At 35.7% G+C, this 23,906-nt stretch overlaps 1 non-coding gene across 1 annotated transcript; it reads right to left on the bottom strand.

The window, feature by feature from the left end:
* Positions 1-9,779: 9,779 nt before the first annotated feature.
* On the bottom strand, positions 9,780-9,919 carry LOC147790188 (small nucleolar RNA Z247). The gene has a single exon (XR_015423040.1). It is a non-coding gene; the product is annotated as a small nucleolar RNA Z247 (small nucleolar RNA).
* Between the last annotated feature and the right edge of the window lie 13,987 nt (positions 9,920-23,906).

The raw sequence follows: 23,906 nt of genomic DNA, 5'->3' as shown, positions 1-23,906 counted from the left end.
GTGCATTTCTCGTGGGTGGGAAGTACTTGATCAAAAATTTCTCTGCTAGACTATTCCACAAATCAATTGTTCCCGGTGCTAAGGTATTCAACCATGATTTAGCACCATCCCTCAATGAATATGGGAATAAGCTCAGTCTAATCACATCTTTATCCACTCCTTGAAATCGAAATGAGTCACTAACTCCCAAAAATGACTTTAGGTGTAGGTGAGGATCTTCCGACGGTAGTCCATGAAATTGCCCAATGGTTTACAGCATTTGAAACATCACAGGTTTTAGGTCAAACGTGGTTGCTTGTATTTCGGGTCTAATGATGCATGGATTTAGCTCTTCCACAGCTGGGTGTGCATATGCTCGGATCGCTCTTTCTCTGAAATCTGCTAAATGAATGGCATTGGCAGTAATTCTCTCTTGATTAGCCATCATCACTGGATTTTCAAACTCCCGATTTAGTTAGGCCATTTGCTGTATATTTTGTTCTGTCATTTTCTTTTCCTCCCTCAACCTTCGTCTAAATGTTCTCTCTATTTCAGGATCCAAAATAAATTCCAAACCCGTAGGTGGGTTTATACACAGAATTCTGCAGTAGTAAACTCAATTCTTCAGCAGTGAATATAACAGTAGGAAAACTCAGCTTACTATGACTTCTTGTTGGCTCCAGCTCACAACAATCTACAACAAGTAAAATAACCAAATTAGGTTCCCCGGCAACGGTGCCAAAAACTTGATCGCGTGTGGATGTATATAATAAAATGATGTAAAATTCACAAGAAAAAGTACAAGTATACACTATCACAAGTAGCAAGTAATAAGTAAATTATCGATTCCACAAGGAACCTATCTTTTTGGTTAATTTTATCGCTGGAAATTAAGTGAGTTTTTTGGTAACATTCAAATGGGTGTTGGAGATTTTAACTATTTAAACAAAACTAAAACAGAGTGCCACTGCTGTCGAAAAACAAAAAATGATGAGAAAATCAACTATAATGAGGAAGGTTCGGCTAAGAGAGATTAAATATAGATAAGTTGTTGAGTTTTGTGGTAGATTTTAGTTCCTTTTAATAGATTCTCAAGCCCACTTCCGAGGGTCATGAATGGTGATTATTTCCATAATCGTTGTAATTTCTATTAACAAGGCTCTAGGAGAAGAATTATTCATAACCCTTCTATTATCCTTCAAGTCTCCTTGCTATGGAACTAGAGTATTAAAGAGGATTTCATTGCTCCCTCTCTTCTCCCGAATAAGAGAACAACTATGTATGTAAAGTAGCTAATTAAACATACATGTAAATCATTAACAACAACTCTTTAATAAACTAAAATCATATCGTCAACATACTTAAACTATATAAAACTCTCTCGCCTCCCCTATTAAGTTTAGCTTTCCATACAAACTGAATTAAAAAAAGGAATCCGCATCTTCATCATATAAAATTGATGGAATAAGGAAAGAGAATAAGGAAATAGAGAGTTATCCCGGTTTGTTGCCGTTCGTCAATGGAAGTTCCATTTTCTTGAGCTCTCACGTCCACCTCTTTGCTCTAATCAATCCTTGTTGGTCTCTATTTTCTTCTGCTGTCAACAGCTGCTGGATTAGAGTTTTCTTCTTCTTCTCTGGTTTCACAACAGTTTACTGCAGCAGAAGCTGTGCTGTGTAATTCGATTTTCTCCCCAAAATGTGGCTCTTCTACTCTTAGTCTTTCTTTTCCTTTTATATTGAGCATGGGTTCCCCATTAGGGCTGAAAAGAAATAAGTAGTACACATAGGATGTTTCTCATTGGGTAGTTAATGACCCACTTGGACTGCTGATGTGGATTTATCATTTCCATGTCATCCCCCATTTGTTTCCAAATTCGCTACTCCCACATGGTTTAGCATAAATGTCTGAAATTTTACCACATAACTCAATTAAATATACAATTAAGATCGATTTATGCCAAATCATATTTTTTTCACATTGGACCGCAATAAACGATTTCATGCTCACTAAGTAGAATAAATGGGGCTATAAATGAGAAAATGGTGAATAAGAGTGCAATATTAACTCCAAAAAGACTTGATATGACTCTACTTTTAGATAGTTATCACTTTGTCCTCATTCACATGCATCCTAGGAAAATTTCTAAAAGGTCTCCCAACATATAATTGCTCCGAGTAAAGCATGCTTAACCATGTGGTCCTATGATTGAGCTACCATAAAGGAAGGTGCTCCTTGGTTGTATAGGTAGTGACTTTCAAGTCTTTTAAACATTTCTTAGCCATCTTATCCTCATGGTCGCTCTTATAAGGATGTGATCTTAGGTGATTCATGTACCCATAATTTACTCAGAAGTCACACTTATTCACATAGTATTGTTTTTTCATAAATTATTTTTTCAACCAAATTTAATAAATTCAAAGTAAAAAAGAAAAAAAAAAGTAAAATAAAATGGAATTTGAGATAAATTGACAAGAATATTACTTTAACATCTTTTTTAATTATTATATGGATAAATATATTTTTGTTCTAATAATTGTAATATTATATATATTACATAAATTTAGTAGTTAGTCAATTGATTTTTTGTTTGAGCTTTTTTTTTATTATTATTATTTTAATCAAACTAATATGTTTTTCTTGACAAACAAAATGTTAGTTAATATGTAAGGAAGGTCGGAAAGAGAAAAATAAAATTTAACAAATGTGAAATAGAAGTTTTAGTCGTAAAAAGTATACCTAGTTGAAGAACAATCATTCTATTTTGAGTACAAGATCTACTAATTTTGCTAGGACATAGCAATATAGCATAACGTTGTACATGCGATCCCTTCAAAAACTTTTTTTTTCAGAACATGCCCACTAGTAGATTCATTGAAAAAGAGGGGCTCTGTGGTGAACCTCTTGACAACTGCAATGGAGATTCATCGTCTCCATCTTTTAAGGTAGGTGGAGTTTCTATCGTTCTAATTATGATCATCTTATATTGAACGAGACATCCATTCGAAATGGAGCAAAACAAGGAAAGAAAATCTATGGATTTGGATATCTATTTCCCACCTAAGGAAAGAATTTCTTCCCAAGATCTAATTTAGGCTACTATTACTTTTCACGAGATATGTGCTTATGGCGGGACTGTATACAAGGCAGTGATGCATTCTGGACAGGCCATTACTGTCAAGAAGTTAACATGAAACAGGGAAGGGAGTAACATCGATAATATGAAAGAACCTGTAAAGTATTTTCATAGTTGTATATGAGGTAATGGTTATGTTACCCAACTATTGCTTAGATTTTGCATTTATTCTAGGATTGAATAAAGCATCCTCTGAATAATTTTTGAAAGGAGGTATATTGTTCTTGATTCTCAATCTTGTAAGTTTCTAAGGTTCATAACTCCTTGAGCCATAAGTTATAACATGCATTCGTAAACATATGAATACATCATAATAACAAACATGGGTTGTTCTAGAAGGTCTTACATTCATAATGAATTCCTTAGAGGATTCTAGAAGGGTCTTGACTTTTGTGTCTTAAGGTGTTTCCTTTAGGTGTTTCGTTGGTCCTAAGTTGCTTTAGGTTCCAAGCTTGCTCTAATCAACTTGAGCCATTGAACATAACTCCTTGTCCTTACGAATAGGCCTTAAAAGAAGTAGCAAGTCATTTGGAGCACATATAGACCTTGAATTTAAACAAGTAGTCCTAGTGGCATTTTGGTCATTTTATCTCTAATTCTTGGTTTTGCTAATCAACGTGTTTCAATAACTTTCAAACATCTCCACATCTTCAGACATCACATAATAAGGTCTACCACATAATTTAATAGCATTTGGAGGTCTTTTACGTCATGAACCATAGTTAGATATCCTTAGGGATAATATAGTTTTGCACCTTCATTGTTTACCTACTTATCCTTCCTTATCCAATGTAACACACCAAAAAAATGAAGAAAAGCCATCCATGTAAGACCCAATGAATGCAAGAAAAGAAATTAAGAGGATTGATTAATAATGACCAAGAAGGGATGAAGAATGTTAGGAAAATTATGGATTTTTTTTAGAAAAATAGTAATAATATATTCTGAAAGTGACAAACTACCTAATGACCCCTGAAGATATGGATAATTACGAAACTGCCATTATGACAAGAATCAGATGATCAACCGTGACCATTTGCACAAAATCCATCGAATCTCGACTGTCAGCCTATTGGAGCAAAGATCTTAAACAAGGTAAGGGGTTTGACCCATATCGAATCTCAACTCTCAACAGTGACCATCTCGACTCTCATTACTTGTGGATTCATAGACTAGTCGGAGCAAAGAATCCAAGCCCTATATTCTCCACCTTCAAATATCTTAAACAAGGTAAGGGTTTGACCCATTTGTAGAATGACATCTCTTTCATGGTCATTAGGACCTACAATAAGATGGAATACATATTTTATGATGAAGTTTTAAAATCATGTAAGATTAAAAGCGTATTGGACTTTCAAAGTTATCTATATTATACGTTTAGTCCACGACAAACTTTCAACTTTATATCTATTTGGTCCGTAAACCTAAGACTATGTCCAATAGATCACTAAATTTTCATTTTTTAAGTTCAACATTTTAGGAGAAAGAAATTGAACTACCGAACTTTGTGATCTTAATTCATACCGTATCTACTAAATTATGCTTAGGGTAGTTCATACCTTATTTGCAAACGGTCAAAATGTATGGGTCAAACTACTATAATACGACAGTTTCTCATTAGTGGAAGCATTTGCGGGTCAAACGAAACTGAGTTTATTATGCGAGTATCGCCCATCGGACCACTTGAGAGTCGTAATAAACAAATTCCATTATGCGATTGATGTAATACCATGACACTAATCATGTCAATTTGAACAAGCTTATAAAATGAATTATTTTGATTTGGTGGCTATAAATTCAATTGATAATTCCATAGTAAATAGATAAGCAAATAAAAATAATGATATTCTTCGAGACTGCGCCAACATTGAAATCGGACCCATTTTCATCGAAATAATATATACAAGTAACGTAACATTAAAAGCTAATGAGATGTTTAAATTTTATAACCAATAAAAAAATAAAGAAAGTTAATTTGGTTTTGTATTCTTGTCATATTTGAGTTTGATTTATGTTCGAAAAAATCATGGGAGATTTCCATAAATGAGGGCAAATAATTCCTATCAAAGTGGAAGAAATTAATAAATAAGTATTTTATGCATTGAAATACCTTAACAAATCTTAATAATATAATTCATTAAAACTAATACACCATATCAAATTTATATCGATTTATTATAATATCATAATCAAAACCCTCCAATTCATGGATATGTTGATTTTTTATATTCATTTAGCCGGCCATGTGTAGCAAATATCATACAATTTGGTTTTATAGTTGAACATACAAATACCATGTTCAACCACTAACCACAAACATAGAGTATCATTGCATTTGGTTCTATCTCTATCATCCTTGTATATATCAAAGTAATGCGACCAGCCAGACCAATGGAAAGTGCAGTAAAACTGTGTTGAGCCCCAAAAGTTTGGTCGAAAACTAAAAGCGTAACCGCTCAAATGTTGGAGATGATGGACTCCCAAGTCATCATCACCAGATTTGCAGTGAATAGTGAGCTGATCATGACTTCTTAGAACATTTGTTATGTTTACTGTAATCGGTGGGTTTCGGAAGATTTTTCCATCGATGTTAGTAAATAGGGTAGCAAAGAACAATGACAATAGGAGAGACCGTGAAAGTGTTGACAATGAATTCATTTTGTAAATATGAGAATATTTGTGCTGGACTTGTTCCACTTTTATATCAGTAAAATTAGGTTCCATTGTCAATTACACCCACTAAAACTAAAGAAACATATTATTGTTATATTGGAATGATTATGGGTAACCACGGTTAGATTGAATGGCACGATGACCTATATGGGTCACGACCTCATGTATTTATAGATGTGTATAATGAAGATTACATTCCAAATCTATGATTTGATAACAAACCATGAAATCATAGATTTGGTAACAAACCCTTCAAATCATAGATTTGGTAACAGACTAGTAAATCCTAGATTATCTTAGTATATACAGATATGATCTATTTTACGTTTAACACCTCCCCCCCCCCCTCAATCTGAATGATGTACTACTAAGTTCAGATTGCGCCTAAAATAGCTAAAAGAAGGAGCTGGCAATGGCTTTGTCATGATATCGGCGAGCTGATCCTTGGAAGATATGAGTCGAACATCAAGCTGACGAGTCGATACTCGTTCACGAACGAAGTGATAATCAACCTCAACATGCTTCGTCCGTCGATGAAAGATTGGATTGGCGGATAGGTAGGTGGCACCAATGTTGTCACACCATAGGCTAGGCGCTCGCGCTTGCGAGATCCCGAGCTCACGCAAGAGGACTTGGATCCAAATTAATTCAGCAGTGGCATTAGCAACCGCCTTATATTCGGCTTCCGTACTAGAATGAGAAACTGTCGATTGTTTCCTCGAACTCCAAGAGATAAGATTGCCACCAAAGAAGATCACATAGCCTCCAGTGCTTCGACGATCATCAGGATTCCCAGCCCAATCAGCATCTGAAAAGGCACTCAACAAATAAGTGCTGGACTTTGTAAGACACAAACACATATCAATAGTGTCATGTAGATAACGGAGAATTCGTTTGACTGCCGCCTAATGTATAGAAGTCGGAGAGGACATGAACTGACACACTCTGTTGACACAGAAGGATATATCAGGACGTGTCAGAGACAAATATTGGAGAGCACCAACGACACTTCGATAGCGAGTAGTATCCTCAGGTGAGAGCTTTTCACCACCATTCAATAACAACTTCTCATTGGGAAGCATAGGTGTGGGCACACCTTTGGATGTGAGCATATTGGTTCTAGCTAATAAATCTCGAATGTATTTATGTTGTGTCAGAATAAGTCCATTGGAAGTATGGCGGACCTCAATCCCAAGAAAATAACTCAAAATACCAAGATCCTTGAGGCAAAATCATCCTGAAGCTGTGTAAGAAGTTTCTCAGTAGCCGTAGAAGATGAGCTGATGATAATAATGTCATCAACGTAGATGAGGATATACATCTGAATGCCCGTTTTGTTAAATATGAAAAGAGAGACATCAGCCTTTGAATGTGTAAAATCCAGCTGTAATAGTTTGGAGCTAAGGCGAGAAAACCAAGCACGCGGAGCTTGTTTAAGGCCATAAAGCGACTTATCCAGCTTGCAGAGATAACTAGGGTGTTTTGAATCAACAAATCCAGGGGGCTGCTTCATATAAACATCTTCATTAAGAAAGCCTTGAAGAAAAGCATTTTGAATATCAATCTGCCGAATAGCTCAACCACGAGAAATAGCAAGAGATAATAAGAGCCGAATGGTAGTGGGCTTAACAACTGGACTAAAGGTATCATCATAATCAACGCCATACTTATGTTTAAAACCTTTTAGCAACCAGGCGTGCTTTGTTGCGATCAATAGAGCCATTTGGATTTGCTTGAGTTTGAAAACTCATTTGCAATCAATAACGTTAAGACCAGCACAAGGAGGAACTAAGTGCCATGTCTTATTTTTTTTAAGTGCCTTAAATTCATCATTCATTGCCTGACGCCAGAGGGGATGCTCCATAGCAGTAATATGTGAAGTAGGTTCAGAGGTAGAAGACCGAGCTACAAGATATGTTACTGTTCCATCTGTACGCATCTTGGGTTTCTTGATATTGTGCTTCAATCGAGTACCATACAGATGAGTAGTAGGTGCAGGATCCACATTTGAGGGGACGGCCGTATCAGCCGTTGCGAGGGGAGCAACCGATGCTACAGCAGTTGGTTGACCAGCGGCCGAGGATTTGACCGGGCATTGCGCAATATCATCTGCTGGCGGAGGAGCCGAGGCCTCAATCATTGGCGGAACAACCAACGCCGATTCGCATGGCAGCGACGCGGAGGATTGTTGCAGCAATTTCGAAGCTGATGTAGACACCAAATTTTCTGCATCCAAAGAGTTTGTAGGCCCAGGCATATGCATGTGATCATTCTCCAAATTAGTACTGCTATTACCCAAATGCAAGGTGCACAAATTAGGGGCATTATGCGTCGACTGCATGATTGGGGAAGAATTAGGTGGGGCTCTCTTGAATGGAAAAATATTTTCATCAAATATGACATCTCTAGACATATAGACACGACCAGAATCGGTGTCAAGACACTCATACCCTTTATGTAAAGAACTGTAGCCTAGAAAGACACATTCCTTTGATCGAAAAGAGAGCTTTTGTTTGTAATAAGAACGAAGATGAGGCCAACAAGCACACCCAAATTTTTTTAATAAGGAGTAATTTGGTGGGGTATGAAAAAGAAGCTCTAAGGGGCATTTTTTATCGATGACACGAGTAGGAAGACAATTGATGAGATATGTGGCTATAAGAAACGCGTCGTCCCAAAATTTAATAGGTACATGAGCATGGGCTAGAAGGACTAGGCCAGTTTCAACAATATGACGGTGCTTGCGTTCAGCAGACCCATTTTGTTGATGTGTGTGAGGGCACGAAACACGATGACCAATTCCAAGGGAACGAAAAAATGTGTTATGAATTTTCTGATATTCCCCACCCCAATCAGATTGAACCCACTTGATTTTAGTATCTAGGAGGCGCTCAACATGAGCTTGGAATTGCAAAAATATACGAGGAGCTTCTGTACGATCATGCATCAAATAGATCCACGAAAATTTACTGAAATCATAAATGAAACTAATATAATATTTAAAACCCCCAACAGATGGAGGTGCAGGGCCCCAAACATCCGAAAAATAAGTTCCAAAGGTGACGAAGACCTATGGGAAGAACAAGTATATGGTAATTGATGACTTTTTGCTAACTAACACGCATTACAAACTGACAAAGATGACTCACTAGCACACGAAATATTATTTAGACGCAAAATTGATTTTACTACTTGAGATGAAGAATGTCCAAGACGTGCATGCCATTGGGCGTGAGTAGTAGATCTGCTCACCAAGGCTTGCTTGAGATTATCGACATCGGATGGCTTAATAGGATAAAAACCAGATTCACACCTCCCATTTAGGAGACTTTTCCTCGACTGTCGATCCTTTATAGAAAAATGCCAAGGATGGAATTCAAAAAATACGTCATTATCACGAGAAAATTTATGAACGGAAAGAAGATGTTTGGAAATTTCAGGCACATGCAAAATATTACGCAATGCAAGAGGACGAGTAGCAGTATTAATTAGAGAATGACCAGTATGCAAAACACGCAAACCTGCTCCATTGCCGACTTGAACTTGTTCACCTCCATGATAACGTTCACGCACAGCGAGACGATCCAGGTCACTGGTGATATGGTCCGTAGCGCCTGTGTTGCTGTACCAATTTGGGTCAATCTTGTAAGAGGAAGTAGCCGTCAGTGCCATAGGAGGAGCAGAAGAAGGTTCATCTTGATAGGACTCATCCATCCTATGCCAGCAGCGGATAGCAGTATGCCCCACTTTGCCGCAAATCTGGCAGGAAGGACGAGCAGAAGGGCCACGACGATCACGAACAGAACGAGAGGGTGCATAACCTTGAGAACGACCACGACCACGATCCCTACGCCCATGATTCTTCTACTGACCACCACGACTAGCATAATTGGCAGAAGATCCAAGATTTAACTGAAGTTCAGCACGACCAGTATAATTGGCCGAAGATCCCAGATTTAACTGAAGTTCAGCCTGGTGTTGTAGTTGGCGAGCTTCATACGTCATTAGATGTGCAAACACATCATCAAGCGTGAGGGCTTCACTCTTGGTAGTCATTGAGGTGACGAAGGGATCATAGTCAGGGCCAAGACCAGCGAGAAGATACGCGATCACATCATCATCCTGCAAGGCAGAGCCGGCGGTGGCCAGCTCGGTGGCTAGCCCTTTGATCTTGCGAAAATAATTTACAGCAGATTGATCTCGTTTCTTGGACGTGGCGAGCTCAACATGAATCTGAGTAGTGCGAGCACGAGTTGGCAGCTGTTCCTCAAGATTGAGATCTTCTTGGCGAAGCATATAGGATTCTGACATGGTTCCAGATCTTAATGCCTGTACTTCTTGTTTGAGATTATTAATCTCTCTTTGTAGGTCTTGAGTAGTGAGTTCTCTCGTTTTTTCAAACCTTTGGAGAACTGATTGAAGTCTGTAGGGATTTCTTTCTTCCCTTTCAGGTGGCTTAGAGATTGTCATGGCATCTCTGAGTCGTTGAGCGATTTTCTATTGAATTTCTGGATCTTGAACTTTTTCTCCTTTGTAAGGACATTTATGCATCCTTCGCACGTCCTCTTTCCTTCCTGTCGTGATTCATATTCTGTGCTAGAATATGAATCGGATTCTTCTTGGAGTTCGAGGATTTCTCCCTCGCTTGATTGTTTTGAGTCGTTTAGAGCCAGTCGTAGTAGCTGATTTTTCAGCTCTTGATCTATATCCAACTCATTGATCTATCCTCTTATCGGACACTTGTTAGCATAGTGTTCTTCTTCTCGACATTTGAAGCAAGTTTGCTTTTTCTTTCCTCTATGGGTTTTTGTGGGAGTATACTTTCTTCTTGAATATGTTGGCTTTTGAGATGTACTAGTTTTTTTCGATACTTTTCTCTGGGCCTGTATGAATTATAAGGCTTTGGATGCGTCTTAACCTTCTTCCTTCTAGAGGTTGAGGGGGCCTCTATCCCCTTGCATCCATATTGATTGCAAAATCTTTCAAGCTCTTTTCTATTTGATATCGAAGAATTGAGCTTGTTTTGAATCTTTGACTCATTGCAAAGTCTGAGTTCTTCTTCTATGATGAAGGATGCTATTGATCTGTATGACAAAGTCTGCCATAGAATTGTTCCATTATACTTTGTCTTAAGACAGTCTTTGATTCTTCTTGAGAAGTGTTTTGGTAGTCCATTGACAAAATTCTCTTTCCATAATTCCAACGAACTGTTTGTTCTAATAAGAACTTTGCTCAAATACATGTCTTTGTACCACCTTAAATCTCCTAAGTGGGGCACTTCAGGTTCATGAGTATTTCGGCGGATCTTTCCTGGTATTTCAAGGGGTCGCCAACGAAGAATTCTATAAGGGTATAAATGAGGGTGTTGACAGCATCCTCTACCCTTTCATGTTGTACTTCGGTCCTAGTTGATGGACCTTCCTCTTTGATGATTTGAGTAGTTGTCCTAATGACACGGTGGCTTAATATCTGTTGGCGAGTTGCGTCATCAAGATATTTGTCCCACCAGTCCTTGAGTTGCCCGATAAATCCATTCACTAAAATTTAAGCTATTTGATGGTCGAATTTATGGCCCTGTAATTTATACGTGCCTGCGGCCATCATCATTTTATTGACAACATTCATTATTTGATAGTTGGATAATCAATCGATATTCCATTCATATATTGGTAGACCATCGTAATGAGCTTGAGTTTGTAGAGACTTTTCTTCGAATTGAATATTCGGAAAAGACGGTTGAGGATACCAGTTTTTCTGATTACTGGTATTATTTTGACTTCTCCTGGAGATTCTTTCAATTCGATTGTAGAGAGGCTCTTCTACCTCATCTAAAATCACGTGTTTGAATTCTTGAATTTCGTCGTCATTGTTAACGACATTAACAGATGAATCTTGATGTGTTATCCAAGGATTTAGGATTCTATCCAACTTTTGTTCTATTTTGGCCATCGCGGCCTCTTCTTTTGAAATCCTCTTTGTAAATACGTCGAGGTTTGCCGGTCTGAGTATTGGGATTGACACATCGACTTTCGGTACAGAGCTGCCAACTTGTTCTTGCAGAGTACAAGAATTTTTTGAGATTTTTCCCTCGATACTCTCAAGCTGGGTGGAGATCGTGGATAAAATCTTGTTTGAATAATTATTTTGATGCTAGATATTCTTGATATCCTCTAGGGTCGGATTACCCTTTTCTAGTCCTCCTGGGATAGTTTTGAAAGGACTAGCTTTGACCTTTTATCCGTAATAATTGTCAAATTCGACTTCTTCCAACGGAGAATGTTTTGAATATACTTTTTTTCTTCTGGTAGTCTTCCAGCTTCTTTGAGTCGAAGTGCATATTTGCAAAATATTTTCTTCAAACCATTCGAAGAATGATATGTTTTCTTCTATGGATTCCATATGAGAATACTATTGAGCTCTTAATTCACTTCGCTCAACTTCTTTGTAGTTTTGGAAGAAAGCTCTTCTCTTTGAAGAGTTGGCAGCTGACATAAATATACCTTCAATAATTCTTTGCCTATCTGAAAATCAGCCGTAATGACATTTAGTTGACTTTCGTAGACGGATTGAGTATCCATATCCATATGGGTTGGAGATCTTGAGCCATCTTCATAGTGGATTGATGCCCTTTTTTGATCATAACTGACATCTTTTACCTTTAAGAGGTCATACATTGATCTTGAAACTCCAGACGTACTTGGTCTAGAACTCAAGAATTCTTTTACTTTTGATTCTGAAGAGGGTTCTTCGCTGAATTTTATTTCAACGCTTCCATCGTCATGTTCGATGATTTGTAATGGGTTTTGAGATTTCTTTTTCCTTAGAAGATTAGCATCTTCTATTTTCCAGAGAGTATTTCTGGTTATTTGATCCCAAGAAAGAGTTTTTGTTACAGTCACCGAGGACTTTCCAATATTTGCCTCTATGAGCATGGTTGATCCTTTTGGCGAGGATCTTAATGCTCTTGGAGAAATATTTGTATTCACGAGTTTGTAATAAACCGTGAATATGACGACTGAAGAATGAGTTTCAGCCTTGATGTTAAAATTTTTTGATTGTAAGTCCAACATGAGGGTTGATAATATGTGCGGGTCGTGGAGCGACAAAGTAAAATTTGGATAACAATTGAAATAGACTGGTTCATTCTCTAGATTGGATTGAACCATTCCCAATAAAGAATTTGAGAAATCTTTGAGTAAAATTAAAGGTTGAGATTTGGTATATAGTTTTAGGATCTACCTTTGGAATAATCCAATTTTCGAGTTGATTTTCGATCCTGGCAATATGATATTCTTGATTCACCGTATTTGAGATTGCGAGATTTTCTCCCCTTCTATGTTCATTTGAACTTTTCTTCTTTGGTAGAACATTTGAAATGGTTTGATTTTCTGAGCTTTCTCAGAAATTTGTTCAAGAGAGAGCTATGGGCCGATTGATGCTCTCCTTACATTGATGAAGTCGTTTTATAGACTTCGGATTTGAACGTGAATTTGAAAAACACCAACTAAGAGATAAGATCAAATCTAACCGGGCAGGACCCCTGCAATATCTGCTTTCCTAAAAGTAGGAAAGTAAGAAAAGACATAAAACAAACTAATAATTTAAAAGACTAATAATTTACAAACACTAATAATTCACATGTAAGCCTTCACTGTGTGGCTGACAAGTTGTCAATCTTTGTTTTGTCTCTGATAAAGGTGTCAGGTTGTAGATAAGATTTTCTTCAGAATTTTTCATATGACTAAGCACCCAAGCTTGCCAACGAACTTACTGCGCTTCCCGCGTCTTACCACCTGGAACACAAGGGCTATTCACTCAGCTATCACATACTCAAAATTCTTTTGAATCTCTCTTATCATCCTCCTGGTTTACACTGTCGTTCTTAAAGATCGAGTAACTCCTCTTCCCTCACAAAAATTGAGAGGCTGGCTCTGATACCATTCCTATTATGACTTGAGCCCTTACAATTTACATGAGCTCTGTCATCCTAGCTTAATTTACATATTAAAAATACAATTCTTAATGTACATACAAATAATTAGATGAAAGTGGAAATCCATATTCATCAATAATGGGATGAAAATGGAAAAAGTGAAAATAATTAAAGTGGGAAAAGTGAAAATGATAAAGCAAAAGATAGAAGACAAACAAACATGATGAGATATGTGAGTAAATATGTTTCATCCTGACATATTTCACCTATGAATTTTTTTTTTTAATGTTGTAGCGGATACTCGATTCTAGGCATGAAAACTATCTCGATAGACCAATGTAGTCTTTCCAACATGTTTTGTCCTCATTCACATGCATCTTAGGAAAATTTCTAAAAGGTCTCCCAACATATAATTGCAACTAGTAAAGCATGCTTAACCATGTGGTCCTATGATTGAGCTACCATAAAGGAAGGTGCTCCTTGGTTGTATAGGTAGTGACTTTCAAGTCTTTTAAATATTTCTTAATCATCTTATCCTCACGGTCGCTCTTATAAGGGTGTGATCTTAGGTGATTCATGTACCCATAATTTACTCAGAAGTCACACTTATTCACATAGTATTGTTTTTTCATAAATTACTTTTTCAACCAAATTTAATAAATTCTAAGTAAAGAAAAAAAAAGTAAAATAAAATGAAATTTGAGATAAATTGACAAGAATATTACTTTAACATCTTTTTTAATTATTATATGGATAAATATATTTTTGTTCTAATAATTGTAATATTATATATATTACATAAATTTAGTAGTTACTCAATTGAATTGATTTTTTGTCTGAGCTTTTTTTTTTTTCTTTTCATCAAACTAATATGTTTTTCTTGATAAACAAAATGTTAGTTAATATGTAAGGAACTTTGGAAAGAGAAAAATAAAATTTAACAAATGTGAAATAGAAGTTTTAGTCCTAAAATTTTGCTACGGCATAGTAATATAGCATAACGTGAGACATCCAATCCCTTCAAAAAAAAAATTTCAGAACATGCTCACTAGGTGGAGTTTCTATCATTCTAATTATGATCATCTTATATTGCATGAGACATCCATTCGAAATGGAGCAAAACAAGGAAAGAAAATCTATGGATTCGGATGTCTATTTCCCACCTAAGGAAAAAACTTTCTTCCCAAGATCTAATTGAGGTCACTATTACTTTTCACGAGATGTGTGCTTATGGCAGGACTGTATACAAGGTAGTGATGCATTCTGGATAGACCATTACTGTCAAGAAGTTAACATCAAACAGGGAAGGGAGTAACATCGATAATAGAAATGAACCTGTAAAGTATTTTCAGAGTTTGTAGTATATGAGGTAATGGTTATGTTACCCAACTATTGCTTAGATTTTGCATTTGTTCTAGGATTCAATAATGTATTCTCTGTATAGTTTTTGAAAGGAGCTATTTTGTTCTTGATTCTCAATCTTGTAAGTTTCTAAGGTTCATAATTCCTTGAGGCATAAGTTATAACATGCATTCGTAAACATATGAATACATCGTAATAACAAACATGAGTTGTTCTAGAAGGTCATACATTCATAATGAATTCCTTAGAGGATTCTAGAAGGGTCTTGACTTTTGTGTCTTGAGGTGTTTCCTTTAGGTGTTTCTTTAGTCCTTGTCCTTACCAATAGGCCTCAAAAGAAGTAGCAAGTCATTTGGAGCACATATAGACCTTGAATTTAAATAACTAGTCCTAGGGGCATTTTGGTCATTTTATCTCTAATTTTTGGTTTTGCTAATCAAGGTGTTCCAATAACTTTCAAACATCATCACATCTTCAGACATCACATAATAAGGTCTACCACATAAGTTAATAGCATTTGGAGGTCTTTTAGGTCATGAACCATAATTAGATATCCTTAGGGGTAATATAGTTTTGCACCATTTCTTTGTTTACCTACTTATCCTTCCTTATCCAATGTAACACCCCAAAAGTGAAGAAAAGACATCCATGTAAGACCCAATAAATTCAAGAAAAGAAATCAAGAGGATTGATCAAGGACAACCATCTTAATAATGACCAAGAAGGGATGAAGAATTGTTACGAAAATTATGGATTTTTTTTATAGAAAAATAGTAATAATATATTTTGAACGTGACAAACTACCTAGTGACCCCTGAAGATATGGATAATGTAACGACCCTAAATTTCCACATACTCAGAGTCGCTACTAACGTCTCATGCTCATCTATAATGCGGAAATATAACTCTTACATGAACATAATTGATAACGTAAACTTCAAAAAAAACGTTTAAAACAACTTCTTCTCTGGAAAACACAGTCATGGTCTTACGTGTTTAAATATGAAATACTGAAATGTAGAGAAAACAAAAACAAATACAAAATAATTTAAAACAATGAAATGCAAAACAACCTATTCTAACTTAAGACTAGAAATTTAAATATGAATCTACCCTATGCACGTGCCACAGTCTCTGCTCGCGATGCCACCGTCCTCCGTACAAGTGCGCCTTACCTTTACCTGAAAAATGATGTGGCACACGGCCTGAGTATTTCAAAGAATACTCAGTAAGTGGCCTCACTATAGGGGCCATGCAAATGCAAACACATGCAATCATGATTTAGGGACCTATCTCTAATCATTTTAGGGGTGGCCTCCAGTCTCGGACAAATTGGATGTGTAGTACTTCCCTACACACGACTCACACGTGCGAGTGTGAATCCCTAGGGCGCTCGCACACCCCCTGGACCCTCTGGTCAAGCTAATCTGTAGCGACGTCCGGAGGTCAGCAGAACCCCATAGTGTCATGCGTCTCATGAACACCCTCATCTGTGTGCGTTCGCACCTGTGCGCATTCGCGCTCATCATACGGTGCGCGTTCGCACTCATCATCTCTAGGGGAAGTAGCCCTATGCTTATGAACATACAATATGCATGAGGTTCCTCTAAATCCATCATAATGTCTCTTCTGACACAACCCTCTAGTCTCATCTTTTTGTTACTCTAGGTAACAGATACTCGTGGATATTTATATTAATATCATTTTCACGCTCTTAGGGTTGTGTCCTATGTCGATCTAACGACATGATACAATATGACACTCATCATCATATAGCATGCTCAATATGGAAAACATCATCATATTAAGGTAAACGTCACGCAACCATCATACTCATCATATTGCCACAAAGTACATCAAACATATCAAGTACGACATTCGTCAAAATATATATATACTGAGCACATCATCAAGTATCGTAACTCACATATCATCATAACTCATACATCATCATAACTCACATACCGCATCGTACGACATAGTTCATACATCATCGTAACTCATACAATTTTTAGCCTATCCTATAGTAAGACCACTTACCTGGTTAGCTTATACGGGTGTCACCAATTTATCCTTAATGAAAATTCGATTTTCCCCTTTGTATCCAAGCCAACCTATATAAATCCATAGCATCAATTTCATGTTCAATTCTCTAACTCTTACAATGGTTCATGTGCTAAACTTCATGCGAGTATTAAAGACTTTGCATGGATAAAGTCTTGGAATGTTATAATATACATCTAAGTATATATACATATTATATATCTATTCTATTTATATTAAGATTTCATTTTCTATTTTTTATTTCGAGTGACTACTTTCTTGTCTTATGATATTCTCCTATAATCTACTTTTTCTCTCAATTCTCTTGTCTTATGATTTCTTCCTATACTCTGATTTTTCTCTCAATTTTTGTTCAAAACATATTCTTGACAAAAAAAATTTAATCTATTCTTATTAATCATATTAGTGGTCAATCCCATCGATTCTTAATCCCAACTCTTCCCTTTTGTTTTTCTTTTTCTTTTGATTTAGTATTAGAATCCCAACTCTTCCCTTTTGTTTTTCTCTTTCTTTTGATTTAGTATTTATTTTCTCTGTTATTTATGTCGTGCTCTCTTTATTTATTATTTTTTTTTCTTTTCTCTGCATTTCTTCTTTCTTTTCTTTTGATTTTGTCTCATTATTTATTTTTTTTTCTTTTCTCTGCATTTCTTCATGTCTCTCCTTCCTTTTGATTTTGTTTATAGTATTTGGCCTCCTATATATATATATATTTCTCTTCTTTTTTTCTGATTTTGTTAACAATATTCTAGCCTCTCTCTAGGTTGCTCTCTGTGTTTTGCTTGTATTCTAATTAATTCTTCTTTCCAAATCTTCCCTTTTCTCTCGTTTTCCTTTCTTTTTTTCTTCCTTATCATTCAAATTAACAGATATCACATATAAATTCTTCTTCCCAAATCTTTGCTTTCTTATTTACTTGTTAATTTTTTTAAACCGAATATTTTCTTTCCTCTCTGTTCTGTATTTACTTTTCTCTCTGTTCTGTATATATTTTTTTTTATTCTATTGACAGATATTAGCCTCGGTTATAGTTAATTTTCTATAACATGAGTTAATTTTCTATAACATGATAACGAAAATCTAAATAGATGGGCAGGGAAAAGAGATTTGATTTTGAATAATTAGAGAAAGGAAAGGAAATCGATAGGATAAATGAAAAAGATATCTGAAATATGAAAAAGAGATCTGAAAATATGACTTACCGTAATAAGAAAGCAAGATCTCTTTCCAATAATTAAATCTACAGCTCTGTTGTAAATTCTGTCTCCAAGACTTAAATCTCCAGCTCTCTTGTAAATCTGGTTGGTATTTTTTTTTATTGCAGTAACCACCCATGAATCCTGTATTCTGATTTGGGATTTTGACTGAGTTGTTTGAAGAGAGAGAGTTGGGAGAGGGAGGGGGTTAGTGGGGAGTAGTTTAGGGAAAATATTATTTTAATTATTTAATTATTATTTTTTTTTTTCGTTACAGATAATTACGAAACTGCCATTATGATAAGAATCAGATGATCAACCGTGACCATTTGCACAAAATCCATCGAATCTCGACTCTCAGCCTATTGGAGCAAAGATCTTAAACAAGGTAAGGGGTTTGACCCATATCGAATCTCGACTCTCAACAGTGACCATCTCGACTCTCATTACTTGTGGATTCATAGACTAGTTGGAGAAAAGAATCCAAGCCCTATATTCTCCACCTTGAAATATCTTAAACAAGGTAAGGGTTTGACCCATTTGTAGAATGACATCTCTTTCATCATCATTAGGACCTCCAATAAGATGGAATACATACTTTATGATGAAGTTTTAAAATCAGGTAAGACTAAAAGGGTATTGGACATTCAAAATTATCTATATTGTACGTTTAGTCCACGACAAACTTTCAACTTTATATCTATTTGGTCCATAAACCTAAGACTATGTCCAATAGGTCTCTAAATTTTCATTTTTGTAAGTTCAACATTTTAGGAGTAAGAAATTGAACTACCGAACTTTGTGATCTTAATTCATATCGTATCTACTAAATTATGCTTAGGGTAGTTCATACCTTATTTGCAAACGGTCAAAATGTATGGGTCAAACTACTATAATACGACAGTTTCTCATTAGTGGAAGCATTTGCGGGTCAAAGTAAACTGAGTTTATTAAGCGAGTGTCGCCCATCGGACCACTTGAGAGTCGTAATAAACAAATTCCATTATGCGGTTGATGTAAGACCGTGACACTAAACATATCAATTTGAACAAGTTTATAAAATGAATTATTTTGATTTGGTGGCTATAAATTCAGTTGATAATTCCATAGTAAATAGATTAGCAAATAAAAATAATGATATTCTTGAGACTGCGCCAACATTGAAATCGGACCCATTTTCATTGAAATAATATAGACAAGTAACATAACATTAAAAGCTAATGAGATGTTTAAATTTTATAACCAATAAAAAAAGAAAGAAAGTTAATTTGGTCTTGTATTCTTGTCATATTTGAGTTTGATTTATGTTCGAAAAAATAATGGGAGATTTCGATAAATGAGGGCAAATAATTCCTATCTCGAAGAAATTAATAAATAAGTATTTTATGCATTGAAATACCTTAACAAATCTTAATAATATAATTCATTAAAACTAATACACCGTATCAAATTTATATCGATTTATTATAATATCATAATCAAAACCCTCCAATTCATGGATATGTCGATTTTTTATATTCATTTAGCCGGCCATGTGTAGCAAATATCATACAATTTGGTTTTATAGTTGAACATACAAATACCATGTTCAACCACTAACCACAAACATAGAGTATCGTTGCATTTGGTTCTATCTCTATCATCCTTGTATATATCAAAGTAATGCGACCAGCCAGACCACTGGAAGGTGCAGTAAAACTGTGTTGAGCCCCAAAAGTTTGGTCGAAAACTAAAAGCGTAACCGCTCAAAGGTGGGAGATGATGGACTCCCAAGTCATCATCACCAGATTTGCAGTGAATAGTGAGCTGATCATGACTTCTTAGAACATTTGTTATGTTTACTGTAATCGGTGGGTTTCGGAAGATTTTTCCATCGATGTTAGTAAATAGGGTAGCAAAGAACAATGACAATAGGAGAGACCGTGAAAGTGTTGAAAATGAATTCATTTTGTAAATATGAAAATATTTGTGATGGATTTGTTCCACTTTTATATGAGTAAAATGAGGTTCCATTGTCAATTACCCCACTAAAACTAAAGAAACATATTATTGTTATATTGGAATGGGTAACCACCACCATGTTAAGCTTGTATATTTTTTTATTTATTATTAATAATATTTTAGTTATTTTCAAAACCACCCATGGGAGCTATTGTTAACCATCTGTTGTGTTGTTAGCAGTAACACCGGTTCTAAAGTGTAATGCAATGGTTCTTTAAATTTATAGTTGATGAACAAGGATGACGTTTCAATATTTTATATTCTTGTTGTGAATGAAGGCAATTATGTACATGTTTGGTAACGAGTTCTCCTTCATTGTTTACAATAAAAATAGAATCATGTTTGATAACGGGTTTTTTAATTGGAAAATATACATTTGAAACTCGTTAGGGGTCTTATGGAAACTCCACGAGAGAGTAGCATGAATGAGTTGAACAATACTGAGTAAGTAATCAATTCATGGGTGTTTAAAAAATTCAATTAATTTTTTTATTAATTATTCTATAACCTCTTAAAATAATTAATATTTTTATTAATTATTCTATAATCTCTTTAAATAATTTTTTTGAAGTATTTAGAGGGTGATTTTTCAATTGAATTAAAAAAAATGTAATTCAATGTTCTAAAATAAATAAATAGATTTTTTTAATAAATTAACATTTTATTTTTATTGAAAATAAAATTTAAACAAATGACCCAGTCTTACCCACCTAACACAAATATTCATGGGTGTGGGTTGATTCCATTATTTAATAAGGGTTGCTTAGGTTAAAAAATTTAGAGTCAAATAATGGAACTGGATCTAAAAAAATGTCTCAACAAAACATAATGCAACTCATGAACACTCCATAGTGTGCAATTACGATATCATACTATGAGAGTTACACTCATCACAATAATGTCAAAAAATATTAACCCCGATTTAGTTTTTTTCACCGTGCGGTTCTTATTAAGATTTCAACTTTAAGCAGAGAATGACGATGATTCGATACAATTAGCAGAAGACATTAGGAATGCTCTAATCCTCAGCGTGGATAGTCCGATTGAATCTCTGATTTTGGATTCAGGTGTGTCTTTTCATTCGTCTCAAAATAAAGAGTTGTTTCGAAATTTCAAGTCTGGAAGTTTTGAGATGTGTATCTTGCCAACAACAAAGATTTGAAGATCGAAGTAAAAGGGGATGTCTGCATAAAAACTCCGGCAGAAAATGAGTGGACATTAAAGGATGTTAGATATATTCCTAGTCTCAAGAAGAACCTGATCTCTATTGGTCAGTTGGATAGCACAGGTTATGCAACAAAGTTTGGTAAGAGTTCGTAGAAGATTATGAAGGGTGCTATGATGGAAGCACGTGGCACAAAATCTGGAACTTTATACACCACTGCTGTTCCTGAAGTGTTTCAAATTGAAGTATATGGCACAATAGACTTGGACATAGCCAGAATGAGTTTTTGGAAGGTCTGAAATCTGTTGATATGAGTCCTTGTGAGAACTGCGTTATGAGGAAACAGAAACAAGTTAGCTTCACAAAGTCTGCCACAGAATTGAAGAAAAGTAACCGGACAACGAAGCCAGTGGGAGTTGAGGTTGAGTTGCAGAATAATTCACAGAGTGATGTTGTAGCAGATACTCGAGAAACTCCTGAGACTATTGTTGCCAAACTAGAGGTGAAGCAAGTAGGAGCTGAGGTTGAGTTGGTGAAAGATTCACATAGTGATGTTGTAGCGGATACTCAAGAAACTTTTGAGACTCTTGTTGAGGGACCAGTGGTGAAGCAAGTTGGAGTTGAGGGTTTAGTGACTTGAGCCGTTACAATTTACATGAGCTCTGTCATCCTAGCTTAATTTACATATTCAAAATACAATTCTTAATGTACATACAAATAATTAGATGAAAGTGGAAATCCATATTTATCAATTCTTAATTTACATATTCAAAATACAATTCTTAATGTACATACAAATAATTAGATAAAAGTGGAAATCCATATTTATCAATAATGTGATGAAAATGAAAAAAGTGAAAATAATAAAAGTGGAAAAAGTGAAAATAATAAAACAAAAGATAGAAGACAAACAAACATGATGAGATGTGTGAGGAAATATGTTTCATCGTGACATATTTCACCTGCGATTTATTTTTTATTTTTTACAAATAGTTTAACGACTATTCGATGATGATATTTACAGAGGTGGTTGAGAATCCAAGAATGGATCATTAAGATCATAAATCGTGTCTTCCTCTTCTTCTTCTACAATAGAAGGAGAAGATGTTGAACCGACTGATGCGGCCTCTTAAAGATGCTTTTGAAAATCAGCTTCCGAAGTTGTCTGAACTAATGCAGCGAGTAGCTTCGACTTTGAATTAAGGAATTCGGAGGTCCTCTTCTTGGATAAATCCTGAAGGTGGTCATTCTCTGATAGCCAGACCTTTACCGCTTTGATATCTGCGTGGGTATAAGTATATTTATCCCACCATTTGATTTTAATAGTTTTGAAGACCTGTTTTATTTGGTCTTCCGTTTCTTTTATTTGAAAATTCCAAGTTAAAATCAAAGAAATTTGAAAGTATATGCAAAAGCGCATGGTTGAAGGATCATCGCGACTCGGAATATGAGTATCTTCGATGAATTTTGTGTCGACTAAAATGAATTCATAAAACCGTCTAGTCTTATGAAGATCTTCTGGGATATAGAAGAATCCCGATGGATAGGCTTTCTTGACAACCTCGCTAATTTTTGGGTCGTCGTATTCTGGTTCTACCAGGGCTTCTGGTATAGACACAGATTTTTTAAAATAGGTCCTGATTTCAGGAACTGGAGAAAATCGAACGGTTACAACTGCGTCCGAGTAGGTTGAGGGGACAGAAGGTCGCTTTGAAGTGGAAGAGACAGTAGGTCTCGATGAAGTAGCGGCAGATGGTCGTGTTAAAGAGGCAGAAGGCCTCGTCGGAGTGATAACCTTCTCTTATTTTTTAGAAAGCTTTGCTTTAGACCTGGTCACCAATGTGAAACCAGCATCCATTGCGTAGCTATCGGACGTCATTGGAGTAGGTGTGTTTGAAGAAGCAATGGGCTTCTTCCCTTTTTCTGTTGCTTTCTTACCGGTCATCACTGGAGAATGAGGTTGGCTAGGGAGAGTTTTTCTTCGAGAATAAGAACTCTCTTGAGAGGTAATCTGCCAAGGGGTTTTCGACCCCTTCTATAGGCAAAATTTAAAAGTCGAAGCAAGATTAAATGGCATGCCATCTAGCAAAACTTTGTTTAGACACAAGATTCTTGACATCTTTTTCTAAAACAAATTTAGATGAACTTGATTTTGTATTGATAACAAAGCTTTTGTTAATTAAATTGCTTTGAAATTTTTGTAGACAAAGTACTATTGAATGTATTTCTTTCTTCACTATTGAGTAATTTTTTTTAGTAAAATTCCATATTCCCGAATGGAAACGGACAATGAATTCTTTCTTGTCAAGAGACTGTTTCAGGATTCCTCCATATCCAATATCGGATACGTCATTCTCCACTATTAAACTAGCCCTTAGATTTATCAGCGATAAACAC

The sequence above is a fragment of the Cucurbita pepo genome, chromosome 11, assembly GCF_057944985.1.
Source record: "Cucurbita pepo subsp. pepo isolate OVF chromosome 11, ASM5794498v1, whole genome shotgun sequence".
NCBI lineage: Eukaryota > Viridiplantae > Streptophyta > Magnoliopsida > Cucurbitales > Cucurbitaceae > Cucurbita > Cucurbita pepo.
The sequence above is the reverse complement of the archived record's forward strand: the minus strand, read 5'-3'. Positions and strand labels throughout refer to the sequence as shown.